At 41.6% G+C, this 22518-nt stretch overlaps 1 protein-coding gene across 1 annotated transcript in view; it reads left to right on the forward strand.

The window, feature by feature from the left end:
- The window catches only part of ESRRG (estrogen related receptor gamma), a 478332-nt gene that overhangs the window by 42531 nt on the left and 413283 nt on the right, over positions 1–22518 (forward strand). The window lies entirely within an intron of this gene.

The raw sequence follows: 22518 nt of genomic DNA on the forward strand, positions 1-22518 counted from the left end.
ACTAAGAGTTCTTGGCATGCTGTCAGTTACCAATTGGATGCCTAGTTCTTTCCAAATATATCTAAATGTTGTCTCCTTCACTCCGTTTTTGAAGGAAAGTCACCTAGTGCCTACTTTTCTAGGCTATCATCAATTACTTAATTGGTCTCCTAAACCCAGGTCCTCCCCTTAGACCTGTGAACCCCTTGGTAATGACTGTCATATGAGGATCACAGTATAGAGGGGCTCTTAAATTGGAAAGTCTGTGCTTCCATCAGACTTTCAAACAGGTTCGCAGCTCAGGAAAGGAGGCAAACCACCGCCCTGCATGGTCAGCTCCTGCAAGGCGGATCGGTGAGTCATCCGTTACCCTCTTCCCGCATCTGCTGCAGTACCAGAGGCAGAGCAAGGGTGCAGGAAATCATGCTCTCCATCCTGCCTGGTATTGAACCCTCTGGAGTCAGTCGGATTTTCTGAACAGCATTCAGCAGATTCCTGCTTCCATGCGGAAAATAGCATTTCAGAATGGAATTACCTTTTTCATGACACCCAAGTTGCTTCGCTTGCAAACTGGGAATAATTTAGGCAATGGGAGAGTACTTTTCCATGTGCCAAGTGGGTTGAAATGAGTCTGGTGTTTTCTCTGCTCCTTCAGGTCCAATGATCATGTAATGGAGTTCTGGCCCCACATCATTCAGTTACATGATTCTGGGATGTCACCTGTTGTTTTGTGTAACATTGGTTTAGTTTTAATTATTGGTGATACTTCAGTCTGTGCTTTTTCAAAACTGCAGGTGTGCCCTGCTTTAAGAAAACTGGAAATTGCCTCAAATGCATGCTTACGATGGATGCCTTTGCATGAAGGGGCGAGTGTTTGCACTCTAAAAATAGGTTGGCTTTATAAAATAATTTATCACAAGATTCCTTTAAATAACTAACTCTCTTAGAGCATTTAAAATATGATTTGATTGAAAAAAATCGATGTCCACTCACTCAATTTTTCAACGACGCGCACCTGCTTTGTAATGCAAGGCAGGAGAAGGGGAAAAAATCAAGCAACAAGGAATGAGGGTCTTAAGTGAGCTGAAGAGGAATTAATTTTAATTTAGAGCAGAATTTGCTTTTCTAGAGTTTCCCAGGGAAAACACCTTCACCTTTATCACCTCCAAAGTACATAAGAGAAAAAAAAAAAAAAAGAGAAAAAAAAAAGCAGGTCAATTTGAGTTTGGAAAAAATAAATCTACTTTTTCGGCAGGTCGCGTTCTGCATTATGCATGTGTGTAGAAGTGAGGGTTGCTTTGATCCTGACTATTAAAAGTTTATTTTTAAACTCAGACTGGGCAGGAATCCAGCGATGCTCTTTCCCCCTGTAGTACATCCTGGTTTCAGGTCCCTAGCCTGGCGGAATGCAACTAAGCAGCAGGAAATAGTTGAAAAGTGTGGAGACTTGATGGGTGCTGAGCGGTTTTTTTTTTTCTTCCCTTCTTCCCCTCCATTTTTGAAATTCAAATTGAATGCAATTTTCAGCTCATTTGAGCCAGAATATACTGTGGCTGAGCTTCAGTGGCTCTTAAATTCAAACTCACAGGAGAAAACAGATATCATCTGTCACAGAGGGTGGGAGAGAGGACAGTCCTGCATTTTATTCATGGGAGACGCAGCTCTAGTAACTAATTCAAACCCTTCTGACTAATCGACTCATCATTCACCAGCAAACTTATCAACTAATCAATGAAACCTTGAAGACACCCATCTTATGAGGTCTGGGAGCAGTTTCCCCCTCCCTGTAAAGAAGATAATTGTTCAAGTCTATTTTTGTATCGTTGGGATTTTAATACCTTTTTTGCAAACTGAGACAGAAGATCATGGCAATCTTTTCTGCTGCCCTTCCTGACTATTTTTATTCTTTCCATCTTTAATGTCTTTGTCAATGCTATTTATTTATGACTGAGAATTAGCAGAAAGCTTACTGCTGGCAAAGTGTGGCCAAAATTTTTAGTTTTTTTTTCTTTACTAAACAGACTGCCTGAAAAATATTCTTCTTTCTTGGGGCAAATGTTTAAGTACCAATTAAAAGAGAAAGATCCACTTATTTACAGGGTGGCTGCTTCAGGATGGCTTGAGAATGCCTCTCGGGAAACTTCTGCCACTGGGTGTGTGCCCAGGGAATCCAAATGGATTTGGACACAGGATAATCTGACATCTCTCCTCTGATTTCGGAAAGGATGTGATAAAGCAATTCTGGTTCTGAAATGTAGCTTTTATGCTTTACCACTGGTGCTTATCTTTGACTGTTTTAGTGTTAGCTAAAATTTCCATGGGAACACGAAGGCCATTAGCTTTCTCTTGCTTTTGTTGTTGTTGAGGTTCATGAGAGACAAGTTAATTATGATGCTATTTCAAAGTAAGTAGGAGTAAAACAATTCGATCTCTAAATACTATCATTTCTAATGAAGTTAGTTCATAGCCCTCAAACTTGGAGTTTAAAAATGTTTTGCAGTAAGTGTATGATCAAGCCACATATATTTATACTCACACCTGCGTGCAAGCACATATGTGTGTGTGTGTGTGTGTTTTACATGTCCCCAAGGTCTCCAAGAATGTGACAGCAGGAATTTCCGGTCATTTTTACATTAATAAAGGCATCAACCACTTTACCCTGTTAGTAGCGATGTGCTTATGCTTTAGGTTTCTGATAGAAGGCATTTATTTCACTTCCTTCATAAGAAAGAAGATCCTGAATTTTTAACCTGTTTTCTCACTGTTATACCCTAATATAACTACCAGGACTATATTGTTATTTCTTTCTCTAAGAAACCAAAAACCTACCTTGACAGGGAATCCAAATTTTTAGATAACTATTAAATTAGTTAATAGAATTTGTTTTTCTCCTAAAATATCTGATCTCTTCAATTTACAAGTATTATAATTACTGAGTGCTTACTATGTGCCAGACATTCATTGGGCTAAGATTTGCAAATATAAGGTGGTAGTTCTCTAGCCTAAGTGAGGTAAGACATTGGAGATGGAATTTCAGCCTCCACTGGCTGGGAGAAGAGGCTTGTAAAGGTACCCAGGTTCTCAAATGATGCTCAAATATGCAGTCCCCTCCTTTTCCTCGGTTGATAATCACTGGTATAAAACAAATATGATCTAATTTGGAGGTGGGAGAAAGGATGATACTCAAAATAGTCAGTGAAAAAGATAATAAAGTATGCACGCTGGGGTGCTAAATGTACAGTGTTCCTTAAAAATGTTTACGGCATTGGGCAAGGGAAGGACCAGAGGGGTGCTGTCATCCTGCACTGTAGGATGGGTAGCCCAGGGGTCCATGGAAGAAGCAAGGAGGGCCAGTTCAGGAGGGAGGCAAAGCTGGAGTCAAAGGGAGGACGCTTGAGGGAGGGGGCTCTTTGGTGTGCGAGAGGCTGCTCATCCCAAGAGAACTGAGCGTAAAATTTCTAGGAATTTTGTGAGCCACTTTTTCATGAAATATTATGAAAAATTAAATTATATAAACTTACAGTAAAGCAATTATCTTAAAAATAAAAGTAATAAATACTCAGAACTTACCGCTCCCTAATTATTTTCCCCCCGTATTGCTATTCCCTGTGCTCTTGAGATCTGCCTGTTGTATCTGGATGGTGAAAATACTATCTAATGGTGCATATTTCTTCCCAACTCCATACTCCATGATGTCATGTTGGTGGCTTGGAATCAGCCATGATGTGAATATTGACGAATGCTAAAAATTGGGGCTTTTTCCCTCTCATTTGAGAGCCAGTTCTTAAAATTCCCCAGACAAACATTGGGGATGGGGATGGGGGCTAAAGAACTGGGAAGTGTTGAGTGGAAAAAAATGTCAGAAGGTTGGGTTACATAAGGAGAATGGTTTCATCTCCATGGAGAGCAGGGCATTAAATTAGCCAAATGGTTTGTGGGTGATTTAGAAATCATTGGAAGCTATTGACTAGTTTTAATACTTTTTATTATTATTATAGCATATGTTCACTCTGGCAAATTTGGAAAATAGAATAATAGCTTACATTTCTATAATGCTTTCTATGTGCCCCACACTTTTTAAGTGCTTTAAATATAATAAATCATGAAATCCTGGAAACAGCCTTATAAAGTAGTTGCTATTATCCCATTTTAAAGAAGGGGGAATTGAGGTACAGAGATGTTCAGAAGTTTGGCCAAATACAGGAGCTTTGATTTGAGGGCAGACGCCCCCATCTTGGAGTTTGCTGTGCTGCACTGCTACTTGATGGAGCAAATGACTACCAGCCTGACTCTGCCACCTGGCGCATCTCTGAGAAACTGGACCAAGAGTGGGATCCTTTAGGAGGGAGACGGGGACTCTTTTAGTTGTAGACAGTTAGGATTTGAGCTGTAGGGAATCTGAGACATGAGGCTCCCATAGCAAATCAGCCTGGAAAAGGAGTGATACCCGAGCCGGAGACAGACAGCCCTTGTGTGTGGTCGTGAGAAAAGGTTGGTCATTACAGGGATGAAGCATAGAAAGAAGAGCCTTAAGGAAAACTAAACTTCAGGAAGAAAAACAAGAAAAAGAGGCAGTGAATGAGAGAATGAACAAAGTAGAAAGGGAGGGGGAGGATGAGAGGCATAAAGGACAGTGTCATGAAGATAAGGAAGGAGCATTTGGGGAGGAAGTTGTGAATTAACAGTGCCAAGGGCTTCAGTGAGATTTTATAATGGTGACCATATAATTTATTGTGCAAATTGAATCGCTTTGTGAGTGAAGGGGGGAGGAGTACTGCTGATAATCAGACCGGAGACAGAAATAACCAGCAAACAGTGACGTATGGTCAGGCTAGGCTTTCAGATACACAAAACTGGCAGATTTCTAAGAGTTCATGATGGTCGAGAAAGGATTCTCTTTAACCAGACTTTACTGAGCATCTACCATGAGGACTGCTAGGGGCTGAGGATAAAGAGACATATGGCAAAGTTAAAAAGTATTTTGTGGAGGGAAAAAGACAGAAGCATAATCCATGCCTACCCAGTAGTCACTCTAAACAGTTTATTAATAGCTTTTTCTACGAATTCCGATGTTTATAGAGATACTGATCTAACTAGTTCCGTTTTCAACGAAAAAATGCAACCCTGCCACATATAGGTCTTCTGTTTACTTGTTAACATATGTACTCTTTTCACGAGTATGTATTTAGTACCCCCTTAGATGGACATATCATAACATATATGGCCATTCCCTTAGTGATACGCATTTAACCCTTTTACCATTTTTTGTTTCCAGTAATGCTATGTAATTTTTTTTATTCTTGTGTTTTTATTCCTATAGAATAGATATCTAAATTAGGATTGCTGAGCCAAAGGGTATCTACCTTTTCAATTTTATAAGAAACTGTCAGTGGATCATTAAAAAGTTACATAAATTATATATATACAACTTATACAATGTTATAAACCGCTATAAACATTGTATAAATGTACACATCTACCAGCATTGTATGACTATCCATTTCCTGGTTAGCCATGGTTCTATCAGGCTTTCAAATTTTTTGCCAATTTACTATTGGGAAAAGTGGTGTCTTAGAGTTATTTCAACTTGCATTTTAAAAATTATGAATGAAGTCAAGCATCTGTTATGATTTTTATTGGTCATTTGTATCCTTTTTAGTGAATTTGCATGTTCATATTCTCTTGGCAATTATTTCTATTGAAATCGTCATCATTTTCCTTCTTTGTTGTCACTGCTTGCACACTAAGAACATTAACCCCTTTTCTCTTAAATGTGTCACAAAAATCTTTCCCTGTTTTATTTTACCTTTTTATTTTGCTTTTGATGCTCTTTCATGTAGGAGAAGTAGTCAAGTATGTTTATTTTGATTTTTTCTGTAGCTTCGTCTAGCTTAGATTGGATCCTTCTCCAAAAGAAAGAAAAGCACTATTTATTTTATTCTAAATCTTTTATATACTTTTCAGTGTGATTCTGGAGCCCTGTGCTCATAGACTAGTTGAAAAGACGGCTGCGGAGAATGGGTATTTCCATGTCATTCGGTTGGTGCTCTGGGGGATGCCCAAGTGTCATGGGGTCCCCAGAGGTGGGCTCTTAGGACATTGGGCAGAGGGGAAGGAGAGGTGTGGCTGGGCTTCCAGAGGGGTTGATATCTAAGCTGAACCCTTAAGGCTGAGGCAGCAGGGGTGGGAGGGTTTCCAGCTGAGGGAAATGACAAGCCAAAGAGACTCGAAAACTTTGAAAAGTCAGGAGGCTTTACAGAGCAGGGAAAGAGAGACCCTGTGGTTTCTCAGGGTGGGTCAAGGGAAAGCATTTTCAATATGAGGGGAGAAGTGTTTTCCTGAATTCTTTAAAATTTCCACAAAGAACAGTTATTACTTTTATGAGAAAAAGGAATTTTAAGCTGAAGGAAAGGAAACTCTAAGAGTGGGATTAAACAAACTAAATAATAAATCAATAAAGATAAGGCGCCCCTCCCCCCAAAAGTATTAGGGATGGGACAAAGCCAGAGAGGGATCCTTGTTTGAAGATTAAAAGCATCGTATATGTCCTCCTTGATCTCTTTGTGCCTTACTTTGGGGCCAGCTGGTGACAGGTACCTCCTAACTGAACTTGGCCTCCAACCTCTCAACTTTCAGGCCTCACTGCGGGCCACTCTAGAATACGATCCTATTATCTATAACGAGGTCCTTCCTGACTAACTGGGCAGTTGAAATCTCCACAGCATTATCCCATACACACTTCTAGTTCTATTACACCGTTGTGTTTTTCCGATCTTCACTTTAAAAAGCATAACTGCATTTCACAATATATACAAATATCAAATCATTATGTTGTACACCTGGAACTAGTATAATGTTCTATTATCAAAGATATCTCAAAAAAAAAAAAAAAAAAAGCGTAACTACTTGTGTGCTCCACCCACATGCTTCACACTTGCAGTTCCTTCTATTTGGGTTGCCCTCTGTCACTCTTTGTCAGGCCTATTGAGATCCCACTTATTCTTCAAGGCTCAGCCTAAACTTCACCTCCTCCCTGCAGCCTTCCCAGACCTCTTCAGCTAGAAGAACCCTGGATATTGAAATGTGTACTGGTACCATTTAAGACTCATCCTCAAACAACAAACTATAGTGATATAGTCCTCCATGTTCCTAACTAGATGAAAATTTCCAGAAGGGCAAGAACCATGTCTTACGTTTCTTGGCAGTTCTCAGGGCTTTAACATGGTGAAGTTCCATCCTCCCTAAAAAAGACTGGAAGACCAAGCCCATCTGTAGAAACAGACCCATGGACCACAGAGGCAAGGACAGATGAGGGGTGAGAGTGCCCACTGAATAAATAGTCAGAATGTCAAGTCATTTTCTGAAGATAGGGGTTAGGAGCTTGAGGAGAGAGTAATTCTAAATAAACCTCCGAAGGAAGTGAGCCTGGGAATGCACAGGGGACGAGCAAATGGATTACCTCGTATTCTTGGTGGACGGCCAAGTTGAAGGTAGACAGAGTGAACAGCTAATGAGTCACATTCACATCTTCCTTCACCTTTGGTGACCAAAGAGTGATATGCTAACAGAAGAGACCTGAGAATATCTAAAGCAGAAAGAAAGAGGTGAGAAGAGAGTTTTAAAGATGCAGGAGAAAAAGGATGCTTGCTCCAAGGGAGAAGTGAGTCAGAGAGAGGTTCTTCAGAGGGGATGTGAGTCAGAAAGGAAGATTACATAATAAACTTGGCAGTGTGTTGTGAGTGAAGACAGTGGTGAGAATGTCGACCCTGGACTTGGAGAGGAAAGATGTCCAAGGAAGCCACGTGGCGCCTAATAATTTGAGTGAGGTCCGGGTGACATGTGTGGGTGGGGAGGTGTTGGGGGATGGGACGCAGTTTCTCGGAGGACATTGGGAGGATGAGGGCGTAACAGGCGAGGCTTGGACAGAGATCACAGATTTAACACCTTCCCGGTTGAATAGCAGCCCCAGTCGGGAAGGGGGCTGGGAGATCTGGTGTAATCTTGTCGTTTGGCCTTTATGAAAAAATGTCTAAAACGCTTCGTGTCATCTCCCAGGCCCCCCACGGTCCACTCTCTGCCTGCCTTTCAGGCCTCGTCACCTGCCTCTCTGTTCTTTCTCTAAACTCCAGCCAAGCCAATCTCCAGTCTATCCCCTAAGCCTTATGTTCTTTCTCATTCACACCTACGGTTCTCTCTGGAGTAGTCTTCTCTTCTTTGCCTAACTCCTCTTCCAACCCTAGGTCTCAGCCTGAAAGCATCCTTAAAGCATCCTGCCTTCCCCTTTCCCCACACACTAAGTAAAGCCTTCCAAGCACTTCTTTCCTATTTCTTAACATTTGTGGGACACATTGTTACTTCTTGACTGTCTTCTAGACTGTGAGTTCTATTCAGTCTCATGTTCTAGCACTGTACCAGTCACAGAGTAGTTGCCCAGTAAACATCTCTTGAGTGAGTGAAGGAAGGAAGAAATATACCTTTAAGTGACAAATTTCCACCACCAATCGTTGACCAAGCCCACCATGTGTCTTCTGAAACTAAGTACAATCAGATTTGATTCCAGTGTGACTTGAACATTCCGATGCAGATTTGGGAGACCGGGGGTTAATTTTTTCCTAATACTTTAACCATTTCTCAGTGTACATTTCAGTGGCATTAAGTCTGTTCACATTGTTGTGTAGCCATCATCACTACCACCCATCCCTAGAACTTTTCATCATCTCAAACTGTAAAACTCTGTATTCATTAAACAATAATTCCCCATACCCACCTCCCCCCAGCCCCTAGCATTCACCATTCTACTTTCTGACCCTATGAATTTGATTACTCTAAATACCTCATGTAAGTGGGATCGTATGACATCACCTGACTTATTTCATTCAGCATAATGTTTTCGGAGTTCATCCAGGTTGTATCATGTATCAGAATGCTACTCCTTTTAAAACTGAATAATATTGCATTGTATGTCTGCATCACATTTTATTTTTCCATTCATTCATTGATGGACATTTGGGTTGTTTTCACAGGAGAACAGTTTTTTGTTTTGTCTTGTTTTTTGTCCACGTGGCATGTGGGATCTTAGTTTCCCGACGAGGGATCGAACCTGTGCCCCCTGCAGTGGAAGTGAGGAGTCTTAACCACTGGACTGCCGGGGAAGTTCCAGGAGGACAGTGTTTTAAATCTTGAGATGCATCATCTGTCATGTAATCTAGTAGCCTGGGGGATGGTCAGTGGTGCAGAAGATAGTGTTTTCAAGCAGGGGAGGAAGGATAGATATTAAAGAATCATCAAAGTACATGGCAAAGTTAACAAAAATACCCAAGAACATGGAGATTTGAACAGGAGGGAGAGGAAATGTTTCAGTTGGACCATAGCAGCCTTGATATGAAGTGGGTGATGAAGATGGATGCCATAAATTTCAAATGATAGTAAATATTGAGAAGTAGATTTGAGAGAGACTCATTTTTTCCCTCTTCCTTGTTATCAAGATGGAGGAACAGGATGAATGCAAAGGGGCAGAAAAAAATGAGGCTTCGTTTGAGAGGAGAAACTGGGGGAAAGAGGTGAGAGAAAGATGGAAGATAAAGGGGGATTTGGCCAGAGTGTAATGGCATTCCACAGGGCACAGGGGCAAGATGTAATGGTGAAGGAGAGCAAATCAAGTCTTAATTCAAAGCCATCCTACAATCTTCATGTAGGAAGGAGATCAGTGAATATATTCTAGTTAATGACAGTCTGAAGATAGTGATTCCACAGCCACCATTAGGCACCAATCTCTCATGTTCAAGGCTTTCTTCTTTTCAACCAGACTAGTTCAGAAATCTTTTCTTCTTGACTTTTCAGTAGCTGGAAAAGAATTATTCGTACTCATTCCATCAAAATCCCTCACATGCCTGAATTCTTTCTCAGTTCAAGATCAGAACTGGATTAAACTCTTTTCCCTTAACAACATCTTAGTTACAGTTTTCTAAGCCTTTAATGCCCTTTGAATTGTCTGCTCTAAGTTCTCTTGGGTAAAACTGTAGTTGGCCCTCTGTATGCACGGGTTTTGCATCCGTGGATTCAGCCAACTGAAGATCAAAAATATTCCAAAAAATTCCAGAAAGTTCCAAAAAGCATAACTTGAATTTGCTGCACACCAGCAACTATTCAAATAGCATTCACTGTGTATTTGCAACTATTTACATAGCATTTACATTGTATTAGGTATTATAAGTAATCTAGAGATGATTTAAAGTATATGGAAGGATGTACGTAGGTTTTATGCAAATACTATGCCATTATATATGTGTGTGTGTGTGTGTGTGTGTGTATATTTATGTATATTTTATATAAGGGACTTGGTATCCTCAGGAGTCCTGGAGCCAATCCCCTGCAGATACTGAGGGACAGCTGTACACCAGTGGGAATAGCCAGATTTTTCTCGTATCCTGTTTGAAGCTAGTGTTCTCTTTAATTATCTGGTAGGGCCACCTCATGGTGCCAGTACCCAGTGTAGCACTGACCTTGCGGTGGAGTGAGAGGGCGCCATACTTTTGAAAGCAGCCTGATGAGAAGGAACCCATTGTGTGCCATGCCCATCAAGCTCAACCTCTCAGCCTAGAGGCAGAGCAAGGAACTCTCTGAGATATTGTTGGCCCTGAGACTGTATTACCTTTCTGGAAGTGTTATCTTTTTCTTTCTGCTTCAGAAGTCCAGCTCCTTGGTCCATTTCAAGTTGCCTTTGATCTTTAACAGCTGCTCCTCAGCCCTTTGAATCCATCCTTCGGGAGAATCTCACTGGTCACTTTGCAGAGCCCCCTCAGGCCAAGAATACCTCCCTCACTTTGTTTCTACTTAACCCTTGCCCTTCATGGGGGTGAGGGGCCCGGTACCCTGTAGTCTGTTATTACTTGCAGGTGATTAGCAGGTGGCTTCTAAGCGAAAAGGAACATTGCCCCAGGCGCCGCGCTCCCATAGGCTCTTGCCATTTTGCTACAAAAGAGAAAAATCGAGCCTTTGAAGAGTGTATATACACTATTCATGTCCTTAGAAAGAGAGGAATGTCTATAAAATTTCAGGAACAGTATTAGATTTTACTCAGTTATCAGAGGGCAGAACTATTGGGTTACGGCTCAGATTGCTTTTGGAATTAAAGAGAAGCAGTTGCCACAGCTAAGCATCTCATCTTTTAGTAAAAGCTTATTTGAGAATTTCTCTCTAGACACTAGTCCCCCCAGCCAGTTGTATTCCGGTAAGACAGAGTGTCCATGAGATATAGTAATGGGGGCTGTGTTGAGCTATTCTTCTTGCAGGGGGAGCTAGCTTAGTGACAGCGTGCTGTGTCCACTACTCATTTGATCAGATGAAAGCTCCCATCTCTACCTCAGTCCTCCAGGCTTTTTTGTCACCTACACTGCTACCTTCAGATCCCCCAGGGGAAATAATATATGCTTCTTTCAACATATTGAGCTACTGTCCCCAGCATTAAGTGAAACATTATACTTTTTTCTTCCCCCCCCAACCGGATTTCTAAACTATTGCTGCCAGCACAGTGTCCCACTCAGACTACCCCCGCCAAATCAATCAATCAGTAAGTAACCAGTTCATTTTCCTGAATTTTAAATGGCTAGTTTCTCTCCTATTATATTCAGTTGAAAAATCAAATTAAAAGCCCAACAGAACTTCCTCCCCTCCCTTCCTCTGCCACATTAACATGACCAAACCATTCAATATTTGGATTCAAGGTATGTTAGAGCCACAAGAACCTACATGGAGTGATTTTTTTCCCCATGGGTATTCTCAGTATTCCTGGGAGGGAGGTTGGCTGTGTTGCAGTAGCCGGTTGTGTAGCAGAAAAGGCCAGAGACGAATCCTCTACCTCCTCGGGTTCTTTGCCTCTGGATTGGATTCTCTACTCAGTTATGAACATGCGACGTGTCCCTCAGAGAATCTGGCCGAGTTCATCTGTACTGGTGTTTCCCAAATGTGCTCAGACCTGCTGTAGCAGAGCCTCCAGGCCAGGAGGCTGGCATGCTGTGTTTTAACAAGCACCTGAGGTGCTTCTTTGGGTCTGGCCAGGCTGGGAAACACTGGCCCATTCGTTCCTGCTTCTGGCTGGCAGAGGTGCGTCGGATCTTGGGGTTGTCTGGGGGAGTGGGGAGTTCTTTGTGTGGCCTTTGGCTCTTGTCTGGCTCAGACTTTTTTGTCCTAAGGAGATCATGAACACTGAACAGCAGACTCATTTTGAAGGAACCAGGAAAAGAGGGAGTCTGTTTAAAAATAAAACAAAACAAAACAAAAAAAAACCCAACCCAAAACAAAAACTGAAGGGTGTGTGCTCTTTTATTTGAGAATAACCTTAGGAGGTATAAAGTTGAAATACTCCTCGGGGCGACTGCCGCTGTATTGCTTGTCTCAACATGTTTTATAGGACAACAGTAATAAAGGCTATTTCGCCATCCTGTTTAAGTCACCAGACCAAGTGGATTCTTTGTTTCCCTGCGTGAGAACGGCATGTGGTTCCCATTCCCTGATATGGTGGCTTAGAAAAGTGACCTGTTGTGATGACCTGGAAACCTTGTTGAGTATAATCCTCTAGATAGTGGGAGATGATAGAGAAGAGAATCTGGAAGCCTTGGGGTGTGCTGCGGAGAGCTGCTGGATGTAAATATACATAAGGAAGACAGTGCGCTTTTATTACCTATTGAGTAAGGCAGGCCAGGGGCTGAGGAACAATTGAAAACAGTATCTTGGGTCCATAATTGAGTTTTAGATGTTCTTACCTTACCCTATGTTGCTCTGCTGTTTGTCCAAGTCACATTTCTGCCCTGCCATAAATAAACCCAGACTGGGGCTGCAAACAATATCAACAACCACCAAAGAGCCATGCCACTAACCTTTTGTATTCTCGCACCACTCTTTGGATTGCTATGGCAACAATCATTTTAATTATGGAGGGCCCAAGTGATAACTTGTCTATCAGATGTGGCTCCCTTTTCCCTGTGGACAGAACTCTGATTGGAGAGAAGCTTTGTATGTGGATTTTCCTTCTAGGCTAGATTTTATTATCTGCTCTAACAGACAGCGCTTTTGCTCATGGAATGAACCAGAGGAAGCTGAAGTCCTGGCTGAAGGGGCTACTGGACAGAGGCCCTCGTGGAGATGAACTGGACCTTTCTGTCCCAGAGGCAGCCTGACCCACTCATCCCTTGTGAACTGAAGAACCAAACGAGCCATTGCTCTCAAGGGCAGCTTTTGGCTTCCCCTTTCGACCAGTGGAAATCCACATGTTAGGATAGAGACTTGCATGAAGTATCATCTGGTAATCATCTTTGACAATGTTCAGGATTATGCTGGAGGGGGCAAACAAGTCATTCCATTGCAGTAGTGGTCTTGGAAATAAACAAATCACAGCAGATTTCCAATCAGAGCCATGGAGGGGAAAACTGCAGGAGAGAGCACATCACCCTTTGCATGTGCCCCCCCACCCTGCCCTTTGTTTCTGGATCTGCTTGCCTGTTCCTTGAGTTTCTCTCCAGGATTGGAGAGGTACCACGCCATATCTAAATATTTCTGGGCTTCCTCATTCTGAAAGCTCTTGCAAAGCTAAATAATCTTCCCCCTAGGTAAACATAAATCATCGTCTACCTTCTTTGCTCCTTGAGTAAACCTTCTGATACATTCATTAATTATGGCCGCTGCCTGGTGGCACAGTGATGGCTGAGACACTGCCGTGAGCACCTTTCCTGGAACGCCCCCACTTCTGACACTGAGCCTTAAAATCCAGTTCAGCATTAAAGAGACTCTCTTCTCTGCAATGGACAGCCAGATGGTAGCAAGGAAAAGAAATACACCTGGAAAAGGCAGCAATGTGTTTGCAGGAGTGAGGGTGGGAGAGGGAAAATAGAACATTGTTGGAGTGATGCTGACCTTAAACATCATGCAACTGTTTCTAACCTCTGGCAGCCCCGGAAATAAGACCTTGATCCTCTGCTCAGTAGATATGCTGCCAGATCTAGTCAAGTTAATCACCATCCCAGCTTTTGAAGGCCAGAATGCCCATGCAGAACTGTTTAGAAATAGACATCATGGTTCTGATTTCTAATCCTTTCCCACATTATTTAAAAAAAAAAAAAAAAAAAAAAGGTCCCAATTTTTGGTAAGTCTTGCTTAACTAATGATACAGTCTCTGTTGTGTTTGTTCTGCTTCCACATTCAGGAAGCTTTGCGGCTATGATTGTGATTTTGGAGTTTAGGCATGTTAATTAAGCCTTTGTATGAAAGCAGAAGGGTTCTGTTTCTTGTTTGTTAGTTTAATAAGATTTCGTGTTAAGAATGGCCCTGAGAATCTGTCAGAATTAGCATGGCTGCATATGTGTAGCTCAGCGCTTTGAGACCCTTGAAATGTCTGTTTTCAGGACATCAGCAGGGGGCTAATGAAAAGGCTTTGTTGATTTTAACGAATCGCAAGCCACTGTAGCCAAAATAAATATAATCTGCTTTTTGGATTAGTTGTCACAGATGATTTTACCTACTAACAATGATTAAAGAACCCGAGTGGACCAGAGGCATAGCTGCTCTCCAGTGACTCTTGCTAAAATAGCAATAAACAGAAGTAAATAAAGACTTAGGGCATTAGTTATCTTTAATAAACAGTGACACCAAATATGTTGCGTGAGGGTGTGAAGGGGTGGGAGTGGCGGCTTAGGGAAGATAGGGTGTCAAATACCTGCCTGGCGGCCGATGGTTACAAAAAACTCGAGTGTTGACTGCCCATGTTCCTGTGTTGTAGTTGTATCTCATCAGGAAGTGGTTAGAAACCCAGAGAAACTCTTCTGGCTTCCCAGCCCCCTCTCCAAAGCCAATGCCATTCATCGCCATTCTGCTCTCGTCTTCCCGTGGACTCTGGGACCAGAGGTCGAAATCCTGAAACTATAGGATTAGAGTATGAAAATCAAGGAAGTGTTAATTACTTGTGTAATTATTAACCTTCTCGCTGCAGTAATGCTACCCAGTTAATGAACAGAAGACTAGCATCTGTCCTTCCCTGTATTTTACTACCTTGATGAAAGGAATAACTTGCCCCAGCTGGTAACCCTGATCCTCAGATGTCCCCGGAAAGGTCTGACTGTGTTTCCCTCATCACTGCTTCATTTTCACCTGAAGAAAAACGGTTGTGGCTGAAACCCTCTTCGGTGGGATGTGTGAGTGCCAGCTGACAGATGCCTTTCGTAGGCAGAAAAACATCCGATGTAAACAACTATGGTTTTTTCCTATTTTTATTCTTATCAAATGTTTTAAATCATGCTGTGGATACTTCATCACAGATGGCTAAGCAATTGACAAACAGAGCTTTTTTTTTACCTTCTTCCTTCCTTGGAGGGTAGATATTATTGTGTTTGTTTTATAGATGCAGACACTGGTGTGCCCAAGGCCCACAGATGAGTCATGGCAAGGCCCACCTATAGAGCCTTCCAGTACCCTGGGGTAACCCAGGTGTTAGTTGCACTGTTGACTGGCCAAAAGCACAAGCCCCCTCACGATTCCAACGATCATAATCTTACCCACGATTAGACAGCTGCAAGAACCCATAGCTGTCATTTATTAAGTTCTTACCATGTGCCAGGCACTGTGCTCTGTGCTTTACAGATAACACGCTGATACCTTACAACAGTTCCATTTATCCATAAATATTTATTGAGCATCCCTAGTACTGGGCTCTGCAGTAGAGATATAGCAGGGAGTAAAATCGATACAAATTCCTGCCTGTGTGAAATTTTTATTCCTGTGAAAGGAGTTAAGACCATAAACACAAATACATTTAAAAAAAAATATATTGTATTAGGGGATGGTCGGTTCTACAGAGAGAAAGCAGGGGAGTTGAGAGATGTTGCAGCCCCTCCTGAGGGCTTTGCTCTTACCCTGCAGAAGATGGGAAGCCCCAGGGGAGTTTTAGACAGAGGAATGAGAATCTGCCTTACATTTTCAAACTCTAAGAGATGGAAGCATTTCCTCATTTCACCGACGGAATGCAGAATGCAGAGTCAATTCAGTTAAGTAGTTGCAAGAACTTACAGTGTGACTAAGACGCAGAGAGCATGCTGTGTCCTCCTCAGCACAAATACTGCCCACCATTTCCTGATAGAAGACGTGCCTGGTGTCTATGCGATGTCTTTTTTACCATCAGATGGGAAAAATCTTGTCAACGTTATTATATATATAATCTGGATTCGAAGTCATGAGTCGAGGGACCATTCCGGATCCCATTTGCATCTCTAAATTCAGTTTCCAAACAAGACAGCAGAATATGGTGAAATCTGTAAACTGGGTAAACTGCTCAAAGTCACGGAAGAAGGAAGTGTCAGATCTGGGATTTGAATCTAGTTCTGTTGCCCGACTCTGAATCTCATGCCCTGCTCACGTCATCCTGCTGCCTGTGTGGCATTTATAACCTCAGACACAAAGTTGCATTCAGCATATACAGGAATGAGGTGTTGTACTCTGCTGGCCCTGAGTAGATGCCCGTAATTGTGACCTTTCTGTGCGACTCCTTCTTTGAACCTCTTCTTCTGCAATCCAGGACAGATCTTTTTGGGATAGATTTCCAATTACCAGATGGGCGGCTGTGGAAAGCCTGTAGCTGGGGAAAGCAGCGGTGTAATAAGTGACATAGGGTTGCATAAAAGTAGACACTTGAGGGCTGTTCCTAGATTTCATTTGTCTTCAGGAATTTCTTTTCCAAATCCTATAAACCACTGCTAAGTAATATCGATCTCACTGGATATCAGCAAAGATCTCTTCTTTCTTGGTGAATTTGAAAGGTAAATAGGCATCATTAAATATTCTAAACTAATTCTTTTTTTCAAAGTTTTTATTTTATATTGGAGTATAGTTGATCAACAATGCCGTGTCAGTTTTAGGTGTACAGCAAAGTGCCTCAGCCATGCATATACACGTATCCACTCCCTTTCAAATTCCCCTCCCATCTAGGTTGTCACATAATATAGAGTTCCCTGCGCTACACAGCAGGTCCTTGTTGGTTATCCATTTTAAATATAGCAGTGTGTACATGTCAATCTAAACTAATTCTTATGATGAATGCGAAAGGCCGTGGCTAGTCAGATGCAGGCACACAACTGTACATACAGACGAATGTACACAAACATACACACTCACACGCAACCAGAATTCTCTGTTTTCTAGGTCTTCTGTGCAACTTTGGTCTGAGTTATCTTGATCAAATCTATTTGTAAGATTTAAATAACCATGCTCTTTTGTGTGAGGAGCCATGCCTTGCTGGGGGCAAGGCCAAATTCTTGACATGCCTTTTTTTTGGTGAGTTGCACATGTAGTTTTGCTTTATTTTAAAAATTTTTATTTTATATTGGAGTATAGTTGATTTACAACGTTGTGTTAGTTTCAGGTGTACAGCAAAGTGGTTCAGTTATACATATATGTATATCTATTCTTTTTGAGATTCTTTTCCCATTTAGGTTATTACAGAATACCGAGTAGAGCTCCCTGTGCTATACAGTAGGTCCATGTTGGTTATCTATTTTATATATAGTAGTGTGTATATGTCAACCCCAATCTCCCAATTTATCCCTTTCCCCTCACCTTTCCCCTTTGGTAACCTGGACATGCCTTTTAAAAGAAGACTTTACATCTAAAATCCTTAGAATTTTGATGGACTAAATAAACAATAGTTTTATAGCACAAGCACAGCATTGCTATTTTCCTTCTCTAAATAACCTTGGATTTTGACCTTGTACTTTTTTTTACCCACAATGCACTGCTACAGGAATGAATGATATACAACTTCATCTTGCTTCCTGCAAGTTTTCCCCAAGTATATTTCTGAAGTCATCACACACTCTGGTTCTACCTCTTTGTAGGGTGTATGTGGCATTTGCCACCATCTCTGTGAATAATATAACAAGATACCGGTGAGACTCAGCCTTAGACTTATTAGAATAAAATTTAATACAGGCGCTCTCTTCATTTTCCATGGAAGTCTTACTTGGGTGTCTGGCATTTTGAAATAAGAGAAAGTAATTATCTTGTTATACAACCATACGCTGACAGGTGGGACGGGCACAAGGAAAAGCTCGATTCTGCTTAAAATTCAAATTAACACCCGGGTCAGCTTTGGCGTGGTACAGAAACATGATATTTCTCGTCCATGCAGGATGAGTTCGGGTGTGCAGTAGGAATTGCTCTTATCTGATTTCTAGAGAAGAGGCCAGGCTCCGTGATAGCCTATTTGTTTTCTTTCCTTGCATTTTTAAGAGAAGAATAAAAAGAATGTATTCTGTTTTAACAAGTTATTGAGAAAGCAGACTTTGTTTACTAGAAAACACTGTTAACCTAGCAACAGATTTAACCAACACTGGTTGGTGTTCAAATTTCCAAGCTGCTTTTCAGCCTGAGCAGAGAGGTCTAGCTGTGTGATTGGTCTCCTCGCCAAAGCCTGGGAAATAGGGTATTTCTCAGTTCAAACCCAGAAATGCTGTTCCCATACTGATTGACATTGTGACAAACTGAAGGTAAAAGTATCGGGGATGACGTTTCCTTTACGGAGGGACAGAATACCATCCTTTGCTTATTAGCAGGTGACTTGGAATCGGCAAACCCTTGGCGCTTGGACAAGTAAGCACACAGCCCTCACACTTGTGATCTTCAGAGTTATGCCAGGCTAAGTTTCTTTCATTTCTTCAGTGGTTGGATATAAATGTTTTACTCTGACATGGAAACGTTAGAGAAGAAAGTGAATTTACACCAGCTTATATTTGAAACAGAGAAAAAAATAGGTCACAGCTCATACCAGATATTTCATTATTATCATTAATATTGTTTGTGGTTTATGAAATGTTATATTATTTGTTTGCTATTCATAATAAGTCTGTGATGGGGGGGGATACAGCCTTCATTATCTTCATGTTACAAATGAATAAATTAAACCACAGTTTGATGGGTCTAAGATCACAGACCCTCCTCTGGTTTTCAGATTCCCTTTTCTTTTTTTCCCCAGATTTTCTTATTTGAAACATAGGACTTTAAAATCTATAACATTGAATTTTATAGATTGTTTTTTTTTTAGCCAACACTCTGCTTTATGGTATGTATTTATTTTATTTTAATTCAAATTACAATTGGCTTATAACAGAAATTTGAGTTATGGTGAGGTCCCTTAGATTGCTATCATTTTTCAAAAATCTCCTAGTGAAAAATTTAAACAATAATAGAGACAAGAAGAAGACAGGAAGAGGGTTTGATGAAGTTTGAATGTCAGGAGTGAGATGAGCATATAGTGTGTGTGTGTCGAGAAGGGTGCACAGTCTAGAACTGTGGGGAGGAAAATATGCACTTAGTTTTACTCTTACAAATAGGTGACAATGGCAGTCTCATTGTGTTATTCATCAAGATATAAAGTTGAGGTAGAATGAGATGATAGAGACAGCAAGGTTTCCCTTCAAAGGGGCAGTGGTTTTCCAAACTCTGTGTACACATAGGTGATTACATTCATTAGTACATTTAAAATTAGTACCTTTTAAATGAAGTAGATAAAATCAACTTTAGAAGTCTATATCTGAAAATACGAATTTGCCAAGAGTAAAGAAAATGAACTCTCCCAGAAGCCGACGTTTGGAACACAATTACAAATGCCTTTGTAGATTTTGCAAACCATGTTCTACCATCATTTAAAAATAACAACTTTCAAGGGCTGATAAATAAAGACATAAAAGGCATTTTGACATTTAATACAAAAATGACATTTTGATGAACCCGGTAAAAATGAATCACAGACATACGGATTACATAGTTCTTATAGTGTGCCTGAGTTTTAAAATTGAGGCAGTGAAAAATCTGGCAAAATATTTTTGGGGAATTTGCTATATATACTATATTTAAAAAGTGGTGAAGATGAACTCCAGACTGCTATGATTGCTCATGATATTGAATTTGATAACTTTTGCTTTGCATATAAGAAATTGTTGAGAAATAGCTGAATCTGTCTCTGTGTTGTGGAAGTGAGTTTTGGGAGACAGTGTATACCAATTCATTTGATCACAGAGTCAGTCAGTTAGCACTCATTACCAGGTACTTGCTGAATGCCTGGCTGTGTACAAGGCACCGAGATGACTTCTCAGATGGCTGACGTGAACTGTGGACTCTGCTGTTATGGGAGGGTACACAGTGGTAGGAAGGGGCTTGCAAATTTCTGGGTATTCCAAGTACTTTGGGATACACAAAAGAGACTACTTACAGAGTTTATTTACTGTATGTCAGTCTCTGTGCTTACCACTGTGTATTCATTGTCATATTGAATTTTTAGATCTCCATAAATATAGGAATATTATTATTCCCTTTTAACGGATACGGAAACTGATGTTACAACAAAACACATCAAAATGAAGAGATGCTGTGCTCTGTTAAGTGGCTGTAGTAGCTGGCTACTGTAGTCGGCTATGTGAGTGTCTCCCGGTGACTCACACCTTCTGTATTCACAACATGTGTAGTTACTATCTACCCCCAAATCTGGACTGGCCAGATGCTTCCAGTTCCAGACTTAAGCCTTAAGCAGGCCTGGCAGCTGCCACTTTTATAAGCTTGAAAGCCTTGAGTCACCAATAAAAACAAGTCTAGTTACCCTGCTGGAAGAGACCCTGCGCTGAGACTGTGAGGAGAGACACATGGGAAGGGAGAGGCCCTGTGACTGTAGGGAGAACGAGACAGAGAGAGATCAAGACAGGGAGATTGAGATAAAGCTTGTCCATCACCCCAGCTGAGGCCAGCCCACAGCCAACAAGCCAGCTGAATGCATCCGCCTAAGTGACCGCCAGTAGGAGCAACAGAAGAACGGTCCAGCTGAGCCCAGCCAGATTGTAGAGTTGTGAGGATATAATGGTGCTTGTTTTCAGTCATGGAATTTTGAGTGGTTAGTTACACAGCAAAAGCAGATGGAAGCAGCGGCTGAGCAGGATTTGAACCCAGGTCTGTCTGACTTTAATGTATATTTTTTCTCACTGTTTGCTCATGAGTTGGTGGGGATGGGGGAGTGGAAGGAATCCAGTGATATTTGAGCACCTCTCAAAATGGTTCTGCATCTGACATTCCTGCATTGTGGAAAAGGAACACAAGTTAGAAGACCTTTTAATTGTATTTTAGAGAAAAAGAGAAACATACCAATGGTGCAGGACCCATCTCTAGGGCCATTTTGCTGTGTGTACCTCTTAGTGCATGTATCAGAAAGAACATGTGCAGGTGGCCAAAAATTCTCATTCCTGCTACTCTTCCTGGGCAAATGCCATGTAAATGTTTGTATTGACTTTATTGAGAATTATCAAACTAATAACAGATGCTAATGAATTCGTTTCTTTCACTTGGGAGTTTATAAAGTGAACATGGACAGGAGCTTTAAAAAGTACACAGGTGCAACAGACACATATACACACGGGGGATGTTATGAAAGGTGACATAAAACAAATGGTGATCAAAAGATATGAAACAGGGGCAGCATGCAGCGGGTCAGGGAGAGCTGAGGGTCCCCGGCTGGTCACACAGGGGAGCACTTGAAAGGATTGTTTTCTGCCAAGTCCGCGTTTGAAGTGATGTCATCTTTTTGATTCTCTCAACTCAATTGCTTCTCTGAAGCTCATTCTTTCCATTCTGATGAGGAGCAAAAATGTTATGTCAAAGGTTAATGATTGAATTGAGGCTGAAAGGAAGAGAGAGGTGGGTGGGCGCGTGTGCTTGCGTGCACACACACACGTGAGAGGTAGAGAGAGAACCACAAATGACTAAAAGTTCTGAAAAGTATGATATAAAGGAAAATAGCTGTCTTCCATCCCTGATGAATAGTTCCCAAGGTCGCCTGGAGTTTGGTTGTGAAACGGCACAGTGCATACCAAACGAGGGTACGGCCACTGGCTGTTTCCCTCGGAAGCCTGTGATGGTAAAGGAGTACCATCAGCCCTTGCGCTCTACACGGCCAAGGTCCTGCTTTGCCCAAATAGCCATTACTAGATCTTTTCTTAGCATTACCACGATACGTTAGAGTTGTTAAGTGTTGTTTTTGTAGTTTTTCCAGTCCTCCTTTGGAGGTGATCTTGAGTAGATTACCTGGGCATCCTATGTGTATAGTACAATCTCAGTGGTTTAAATTCTCTGTGTAATCAAGTACACATTTCCAGGTGTTTGGGGTTCTCTTTGTTTGTTTGTCTTTATAAAGCTATATTGGCTGTTTGGGGCTGGATGGTAGTTCGGCTTACTTGTGTGCTAACGCAATCTGCATGTTTTAAAAGCACACTCTCCCTTTCTTCTTCTCCACCCATCCACCTCCTTGAAGATAGTAGAATGTGGTTGTTTTTCTCCGAGGTGTTTCCAGGCGTGGCATCCTGCGTGGCCTCTTCGTGCCAGCCCAGGAGGGAGCAGCTTTGCTCCTGGCATTCTTCCAGAAGCAGGGCAGAGGGGACCGTGCTGCTTTGTGCGGCCTGTCTTCTCAAGCCACCCCATGACATGGTGAACCAGAAGCTTCCTGCACCACGAGCGAGCCCAGGC

Source organism: Eschrichtius robustus, chromosome 3 (assembly GCF_028021215.1).
Source record: "Eschrichtius robustus isolate mEscRob2 chromosome 3, mEscRob2.pri, whole genome shotgun sequence".
In the NCBI taxonomy this organism is placed as follows: domain Eukaryota; kingdom Metazoa; phylum Chordata; class Mammalia; order Artiodactyla; family Eschrichtiidae; genus Eschrichtius; species Eschrichtius robustus.